The sequence below is a fragment of the Equus przewalskii genome, chromosome 21 (genome assembly GCF_037783145.1).
Source record: "Equus przewalskii isolate Varuska chromosome 21, EquPr2, whole genome shotgun sequence".
Classification (NCBI taxonomy): Eukaryota; Metazoa; Chordata; class Mammalia; order Perissodactyla; family Equidae; genus Equus; species Equus przewalskii.
This window is the reverse complement of record NC_091851.1, coordinates 43,975,857-43,984,913: the sequence shown is the minus strand read 5'-3', so window position 1 is coordinate 43,984,913 and position 9,057 is coordinate 43,975,857.

The window sequence follows — 9,057 nt, the reverse complement described above, 5'->3', positions numbered from 1 at the left end:
ATAATAAATGAATATAATCAAGTCACAGGATACAAAACCAACACAGAAAAATCAGCTGTGTTTCTATATACTAATAATGAAATAACAGAAAGAGAAATTAAGAATACAATCCCATTTACAATCACAACAAAAAGAATAAAATATCCAGGAATAAATTTAACCAAAGAAGTGAAAGACTTGTACACTGAAGACTACGCACAACACCCATGCACACCACACACACACAAGTGCACACACCACACAGACACACTACACACACATACCACACTCACATACACACACACACCCCCGCACCACGCCTCCAAGGCCTTTGTGCACAGCAGAGCTCGCTGAGGGTTAGCAGGAGATACACACAACTCGTAGTTTAATAAGATATACTGATAAGCAATATTTTAGCCACTTTGCAGTATTGTTTGGCCATTCCTTTTTCTCCCTTTCCTGTCTGCTCTTTTCCTTCCATGGCCCCTCCTTCAAAAACAAACAAATAAGCAAACAAAAGTAAAAGTAAGAAAGGCATGAATTCTCCATTTCCAATGCCGAGCAGTTCCATTATCCCGTCCGGTGTCTTGATCGGGGTCTCCCCTCCCCGCCACAGGGAACTTATCGAGGTGATTTCCCAAATCAGGACAATCCTGCTCTTAAGCGAAATGCAGAGGCAAGCTGCTCTACATAAAGCGCTCTCCCCTGGGGTGGCCCCAGGTTCGGAGAGCGCACATCTGGCCTGAACAGCAGCCTCCGAGAGGCCTGGTTTGTCTGCCCAGCCCCCCACTCACTCATCCAGGCCTTCTAGTCTGCTTTTTAAACTGCTCCCTTCCTTCCACAATTATCTGGTTGCCCCCTCCCTAGCACAACCCTGAGGACCCAAAATTGAAGAGAAGACGGTTCGCCCTGCAGAGCAGCATCTGGGCAGGTAGCCCATAAAAGCAGAGGGCACACCAAGCTCTCCCGAGTCTGCTGTCGTCCTGAATGAAGCCCTTGTTCGGAATGAAAACTCTCCCTTCCCCTTCCCAGAGTAGCGACTCTGAATTTCAATTCTGTAGAAAAGATACTTTAGAACACGTGTCAATAAAAAGCCAGACACACCTTAGGCAGTAGAGGTAAACTATGAATACACTTTCAGGGTTCTATTTTGTCTTGCTTTGTCATGGTGTACAGCCTTTATAATTTCTACCAACAGAGAAGTTAAAGAAAAGTGAGATGCGTACCACATTTAATATAGACAGCTAAGCTTAAAGGTAAACCGAACCACTACGCATTTGTTTTGAACACTCAGATCATAGAAGCAGGTGAAATTATTGCATAAAATGATTACACAACCATTCGTTTGGGTTCATCCATTCAAGAGACTTTGTGGAGTGCCTCACACGTGGCAGGTATTGATCTAACACCAGGGAGGGAACAAGGAGCAGAAGGAAACATGGGAAGCACCTCGCCCTAGAGGAGCATGCATTGTTGTTACATTTGCTGCTGGCAGAGCAAGAGTATTCAGCTTTTGGAAGGGATGCCAGCAACTTTTAAACGCTGTGGAAAATTAAGCTGACGAGGAATTTGGGTTTCAGTTTTTTGTTTTTTGTTTTTTTGAGGAAGATTAGCCCTGAGCTAACTACTGCCAATCCTCCTCTTTTTGCCGAGGAAGACTGGCCCTGAGCTAACATCCGTGCCCATCTTCCTCTACTTCATATGTGGCACGCCTACCACAGCATGGCGTGCCAAGCAGTGCCATGTCCGCGCCCGAGATCTGAACCGGCGAACCCCAGGCCGCTGAGAAGTGGAACGTGCAAACTCAATCGCTGCACCACTGGGCCGGCCCCTGGGTTTCAGTTTTAACTAGGGAGGTCAGGAAGGCCTCAGTTTCCTTGAACAGAGATTTGCAGGCCGTGAAAGAACAGCCATTCTACTGTGTGAGGCAAGAACATTCTGGAGGGAGACAACACCAAGTTGTAGGGGAGGCAACAGTTTTACCGTGCCCTCTTAGAGTCTCCAGCTGGGCCCAAGAATTAAATTGCTCTAAAACAGATTAACAGGCGAAATGCATACAGATTGCTACATGTACAGGGCCCCCACGGGAAAATGAGTAAACACTCAGGCCTGAGTGTTCATATGCCAGGTTGAACAAAGAGAGACAATCGTGGAAAAGTAACTAAAATATATGCCGAGGCTAAAGGCAGATAAGAATTATTTTAACAAGGTCTGTTCGTACAGACTTCCCTCCGCCTGGATGCCCCACCTCTGGTGATAGGAATGCTCCCTCCTCTGGGCACAGGGAGGGCATCACTCACGCGGGGCTCTCATCTTCTGCTTTCAGGAAGAAAAGGGGAGGTCAGAGCCCTTCTTGCACCTGCTGTTTCTCAAGGGCCTTTCATTTGTGGAAATTAATAAAAGAAGCCTCAACTAAACGGGAGTTGGGAAGGCCTGTGGGGGAGCTCTCACCCCCATCGCACACCATCAGTTACACCAAAGCAAGAGGCAAGGCTGGCACATTCACAGGAGGTACCACTACTTTACTACTGCAGGGAGATTTCTCTCCCCACCCAGCAACACCCCAGCCAATGAAAAACACCACAGCCCAGCCAATGAGAAACACCACAGCTCAGCCAATGAGCAACACCACAGCCCTGCCAATAAGAAAGCCATAGCTCAGCCAATGAGAAAGCAACAGCTCAGCCAATGAGAAACACCGCAGCCCAGCCAATGAGAAACGCCACAGCCCAGCCAATGAGAAACGCCATAGCTCAGCCAATGAGAAAGCAACAGCTCAGCCAATGAGAAACACCGCAGCCCAGCCAATGAGAAAGCCACAGCTCAGCCAATGAGAAACACCACAGCCCAGCCAATGAGAAGCCTTGCCACCTTGATCTGTTACTCCCCCCCCCCGCACACACACTCTCCTTTAGAACAGTCCCTCCCACTCCCTCTTCTCTGTAAAAGCAGCTCCCTGCTTTGTTCCCTGGATTTGCCTATGGTTCCCCGTAGCAGGCACATCCCAAATTGCAATTCTTTTGGCTATTCCTGAATAAACTCATTTTGAGGGTAAAATAACAGGCAAATTGGCTTTTTTTCCCTTTCAGTTGAAAAGCTCAAAATAATCCTTCTGCCGAAGTGGAACATTCAGCCACCCTTCAAAGTGCAAAGTCTCCGAGGCAGCAGCCTGTTCGGGTGTGTGAGCAGCAGCAGGGGGCCGCGTGGCAGGCACAGGGTGGAAGAGATCTGTGTGAAGTCTGGGAAGAGAAGGGGGGTGGGGACACCGCCTCTCGTGGTGCCTGGAGGGCTCTGTGCCAGGCATGGGGGTGTTTCCAGTGCAGGTGTGATATGATGGTGGCCTGGATTGAAGGGGAGCAGGGGAGAGGACGGTTGGTTGGATTCTGAGTATATTTTGAGGTAGAGCCAACAGGATTTGCCGATGAATGGATGCAGTGTGGGAAAGGGGAAGCTCTTGGCTGGAGCATCTAGAAGGACCGTCATTAACTGCAGTGGAAAGACTAGGTGAAACAGGATTTGGGGTGAAGGGGATCAAGAGTTCTGCTTTGGACAAGTTATGTTTGCCCATCAGGTGTCTGACAGAGACAGAGAGTAGGCAGACGGGTAAAGGAGTCTCTCGTCTGGAGATGGACATGTGGGAGCCATCACGTGGCGCACTGAAAACATCAAGACTGGATGAGACCCACAAGGGAGCAGATGTAGAGAGAGGAAAAGTCCAAGGACCGTGCCCTGGGACCGCCAACTCTTGCTGAGAGGTCAGGAGGAGGAGAAAGAAGCAGCCCAGGAGACTGCATCGTAGTGTAAGAGGAGAGGACCAGAGGTGGGGGGTGTCCTGGGTGCAAGTTGTATCAGTTCCTTGTTACTACTGTAACAAATTGCCACAAGCAGAGTGGCTTAAAGCAACAATGTACTTATTTCCTTATGGTTCCAGAAGTCAGAAGTCTAAAACGACTTAGCAGAGCTGCATTCTTTCTTAAGGCTCTGGGGAGAATCCATTCCTTTGCAGTTTCCAGCTTCTAGAGGCTGCCTGCATTCCTTGGCTTGTGGTCCCATCCTCCATCTCCAAAGCTAGCAGTGTAGCAACTTCCAATCTCTCTCTCTGCTTCGGTCACCACATTACCCTCTTCTGACTCTGCCTCTCCTGCCCACCTCTTATAAAGATCCTTGTGATCACATTGGACCCACCTGGATCATCCAGGAACATCGCCCCATCTCAACATCCTTACCTTAATCACATCTGCAAAGTCCCCTTTGCCATGGAACCTAACACGTTTGCAGGTTCCAGGGGTCAGAATGCAGACTTCTTTGGGGGCCGTTATTCGGCCTACTGCACAAGTGAAGAGAGTAAATGAAGAGGAATGAGCGACCAACAGCATCAAATGCCCCTGAAACGTCAAATAAGGTGCACACTGAGAACTGGGCACGGACCCATCAATGTGGGGTTACCGTTGACCTTGACAAGAGCAAGAACGGAGCTCTGCAAAAAGCAGGATGTCCCCAAAGTGTTCTCAGTACCGGACAGTATTGAGTGTCACCTCTCTTAGGTTTTTAGAGCAGAATTATCAGCACCTAATTAGGTATGATGTAACCATGCCACCAAATTTAGATCTTTTTCTAACGCTAACCCTACTTGAGAAATATAAAAATGTAAAATTATATCTCTTTATCTGTTTTATGCCAGAGGATTTAGGGATGTCATTTTTTAAAAAGAAGATTTAATTTTAAAACTAGCAAAAGTGAAGTTCAGAAAACTTGCAGAATTCCAATGACATTAAATAATTTTATTATATGTAACAATTGTTGGATAAATGAGTGAAAATACTAATAAAATGGCTAACATTTATTTTGCATCTGCTATATCCCAAGCACTGTTATTTTTAAGCACTTGACGTGGGTTATTTCACTTATTCTTCACAATAATAAAATTAGGAAGGTACTACTGTTAGGCTCAAGTTAGAGATGAGAAAGTAGAGACTCAGAGAGGGTGAGAAACCCCTTGAAGGCCACACAGCTGGGAAGCTGTGTGCCACTTTTACTGCCACGACACGCTGCCTCCTGGTGCTGAACGGCAGCTGAAGCTCAGGATGGAGAGACGAATGGCACAGAGCCCATGAACCCTTGAAATGCATTTTAGACTTTTGATCCTCCAAGATTTTTTTCCAACAACAAAAAAGTAGATCACTCTTTTTTTGCACTAGTTTTGTGTACTATTTAATGAAATTATGCAGAGGGAGATAAAGTAGCCCTTCTTACGGCCCCTGCTGCACCCCAGTCCCCAAATTAACTACCATTAATGGGTTGGAGCACACATTTCCAGATTTTTCCCCCAACATATTTGTTTTCAGATTCTATTTAATCAGACTAAATGTAATAAAGCTTTTATTATTTATTTATCTATTTATTTACCAAATGCTTCTTTATGTATAAGCAGGACAAGGGAGAGGTTATGACAATAAAGTTCCAGAGAGTTCTGGAACACCTGCAACACTTTTGCATAACAGTCCAGGTTCCATGCTTGCACTCCGCCTCTTCCCTTCCCACGGTCATTCCAAGTGGACTCAAGAACTCTCTCCTGTGCCTCATCTGTCCTCAAGCTCCTCACCGCGTGGCCACCTCCAGGAGCAATGCTGAATTGCGTGTTAAACAACAGTACGATCTCCGTGTTCGTACCAAAGTTCAAAGTATAATGATCTGTATAAAAACAATGTTTGCCCAACCGGTTAACTGGTGTGTTGGAAAATGGACACTCCTTTGTAGCCCATTGGTTGAAATCAGAGTGACAGCAATTAACATTTTAGGCAAAAGAGCGAGGCTGTTTACGTACTTTTTTGGTATGGAGTGTCTTTATGACACTTAGAAGAGCCAAACAGTGGGTAAGAGCAAAGAGTCAGGCTTCAGAGCAATGATAAACAAACGCAGAAACCACCAGGCATGCAGAAGGAGAACCTGGCGTCTACTCTCTAATTCTCAATTCCACAAAGTAGGAACTCGCTTTCTGGCTCTCTTTCCTTAGAATTGAGCTGATTATAGTAACACCCGCAGTGGGGGCAGTACTCATAGATCTTAGTACGAGGGCTGCCTCCTAGCCTATTACGCTGGGAAATGGCACATCCGGTATCAAAGTTAGAAATTCTGGGCACCAGATCACCGTTCGGAAAGGCCCTCCGAGTGCCCCACTTCCCAGTAATGGAGATCTCCAACTTAATTGTAAATACCTACGGGAATGAACAACTGTTGAATGAAGTAAAAAGTTCCGGAAAGGTCTCTTAAAACGAAGAGGTCAGAGACGTCATTCAGTTGTTCAGGTAAATGTGACCTCAGTGCAGCAAGAGAAAACTACCACGACATTTGTTGACGTAAGGCTCTAGGATATCAAAATCCAATGCGCACTCCTATATGCTAGAGGGGCGGCAAAACAGAATGGTGTAAGGGCTAATGGACTCCACCGTCCAGCTCTCCCACCAAGAGTTGTCGAGGGCCTTCTCTGTCCCGGGCACTTTGGATACAATGGTCAGCAAAACTGACAAAGGTCCCCGCCCTTGTGCTTTCTTGCCATAGATAGATACACAGATGGATACATAGATAGACAGACAGATGACAGGTCATTCCCCCATTGGTCACTAAACAATAAACCAATAAACCAATAGCCAAGTATACAGTATTCCAGATAGAGATGCTGTGAATCACTGTTCCCACCACTCGAGCAAGTTTCTTAACCTTTCTACTTCTTTCACCATGAAAACGGGACTATGATACTGCTCCCTCATAATATTGTCCCCCCCCACCTCCACTTTATGAAATAGGGTCCCTTCCGAGGCTCCAAAGTGACACCTCCTTCAATGGGAGGCTCCCCAGTGGGTTCCAAGATGGCGGCCCCTCAATGACCCCCAGGGATGTCTGCGAAAAGCAAAGAAAACAAGTCCAATCTTTGCTGCAACTTCCCACTTCGGCAGCAAAGTCTCGAAGACTTCAGGCTCGTCTTCCCTGTTCTGTCTCCTTCTCGTTCCTTCATCCATGTCACCTTCTCTCCCCCTCAAGGCGGCTCTCCTGCTCACTGCCCCCATCTCTCCCTCTCTCCTCTCCAAGCCCCTACTTTTTACCCTCCAAGAACACCTCGGTTTCCCCTTTCCATGTTCCTCCCCCCACCAGCCTTAAATCTCCTTAAAAAATGTGGTTTTAATCAGTAGTGGAAATTTCTAAACACGAATTTATAATATAAATACTGGCAAAACTCTCTAGCTGCGTGAATGTTAGTGCAATAATGCAAAACTACCCAAGATGCACTAAATAAGTGGTGGTTATTCAAACAAAAAACCTCATTTAAATGATTTAAAAGAGGTTATTATAAGACTATTTTCCCAGTGACCTTCAAATATGTATCTTCTCCGTAGAGTACACATACTGTAACAGAAACCCCAGACAGTGTTATAACTAGTGAGCCCAGAATCTAACACACGCGTTACTGCTGGTGCGTGAGTTTCTTTTAACAGTGAATTTAGTTCTATCCTCTGTACTATAGAAAATGAAAAAGAATTTGAGTGTGTATTAAGCATATGAATGTGAAATAAAATACAGAAAGTTACAAGAAGGGTCTATGGAGAATGAATGGGCAAACGTATAGAAAGGACTTTTATGGATATGAGAGGCCTCTGGTTAGGAATGGGAGGAACATCAGCCACAGGCTTTCCGAAGAGACTCTCAAATAAACGCAGGCCACGAGAAAGCGATTTCTCCATCGAGGTTTGGGAGGCCCCTCCCAACCTCTTCCCCAAAACCCCACTTTGTCCTCTGAGTTGTTTAGGGTTTTGTTCTCCAGCCTCCAAATATATTTATTCCCAATCAGCAAACAAGAAAATTCCATTAAAATTTTATTAAATTTCTGAAAAAAATTAAAAAGTAAAAACAAAATGAAATGATTTCCTGGAATGTTGCAAACCACACCTTGGAAAAAGTATCAGTGAAGTGCAAATGATTTTAATCCTCGGTTGGCTCCAAACTTGCACTTTTTGTATCTAGTTGGAGATGTGAACCTTACTTCTTCTGGAGACCACCAAAATTATTAATGTCTGTTAAAAAGAATGCATTGAGGTGTCATTCACACAAGAGAAAAGTAACCTCTTCAAAGCGAACAATTCGGTGACTGCATTTGCAACGCTGTGGCTCCGCTGAGTTTTAGCTCTCTCCCCACCTTCTCTGTTTCTCCTTCATTTCCCTGTCTCTCGCCTTCCCACCTACCTTAGAGGAGATGTTTTGCAAAGAATTTTCTAAGATCTAAAGAGCTGGGAAAGACTGACAGCTGTGTGAGTGGTCCAGCCCCTCCAGCCAACTGCCTCCGGCTCCTTCCTCCCTCTCTGCTTCTATCTGCCCCATTTCTTCCTCCTAGCCTCCCCACTTCTCCTCCACAAGGCGCCCTTCCTACCACCCAAATTCTATTATTCTATCGACTTCCACTCGGCCCCACCCCCACCCCCCGCCCCTAGTCTTGGTCCCTCCCATTCTCCATCATGCCCACCATATTTCCCCTCTCCCGCCATGTCTCCTCTCCCATCTGCCTCCTGCTCAGGTCTCCGGAGCTTTCTACAGGTTCCCTCCTCCCCCTTCCACTTTCCGTCCACCTGCCCCACTCCATCTTTTGAAACTCCTTCAGTTCTCTCCCCTTCACTCCCCCACCTTGTCCACCGTCCCACCCCAAGTCTCTGGGGGCGCCCCCTGTAGGTCCTTCCTTCCCCCTCTGTTTCCCTCCTCATCCATCTCCCTCCACGTCTCTCAGCGCCCCCTGCAGGTCCACCTCCACTTCCCTCCATATCCATCCTCCCTCAGGTCTCAGCGCCCCCCCCCCAGGTCCCTGCTTCCCCCTCCACTCCCTTCCTCATCCATCCCCTCCCGAGGTTTCGTGCCCCCTGCAGGTTCCCCCACTTCCCTCCTCATCCATCTTCCCTGGGTCTCAGCGCCCCCTGTGGGTCCCCCTCTATTTCCCCATGTCTATCCCCCCCCACCCCCATCTCACCGCCCCCTGCAGGTTCCCCCACTGGCCTCCTCATCCGTCTCCCCCAGGTCTCAGCGCCCCCTGTGGGTCCC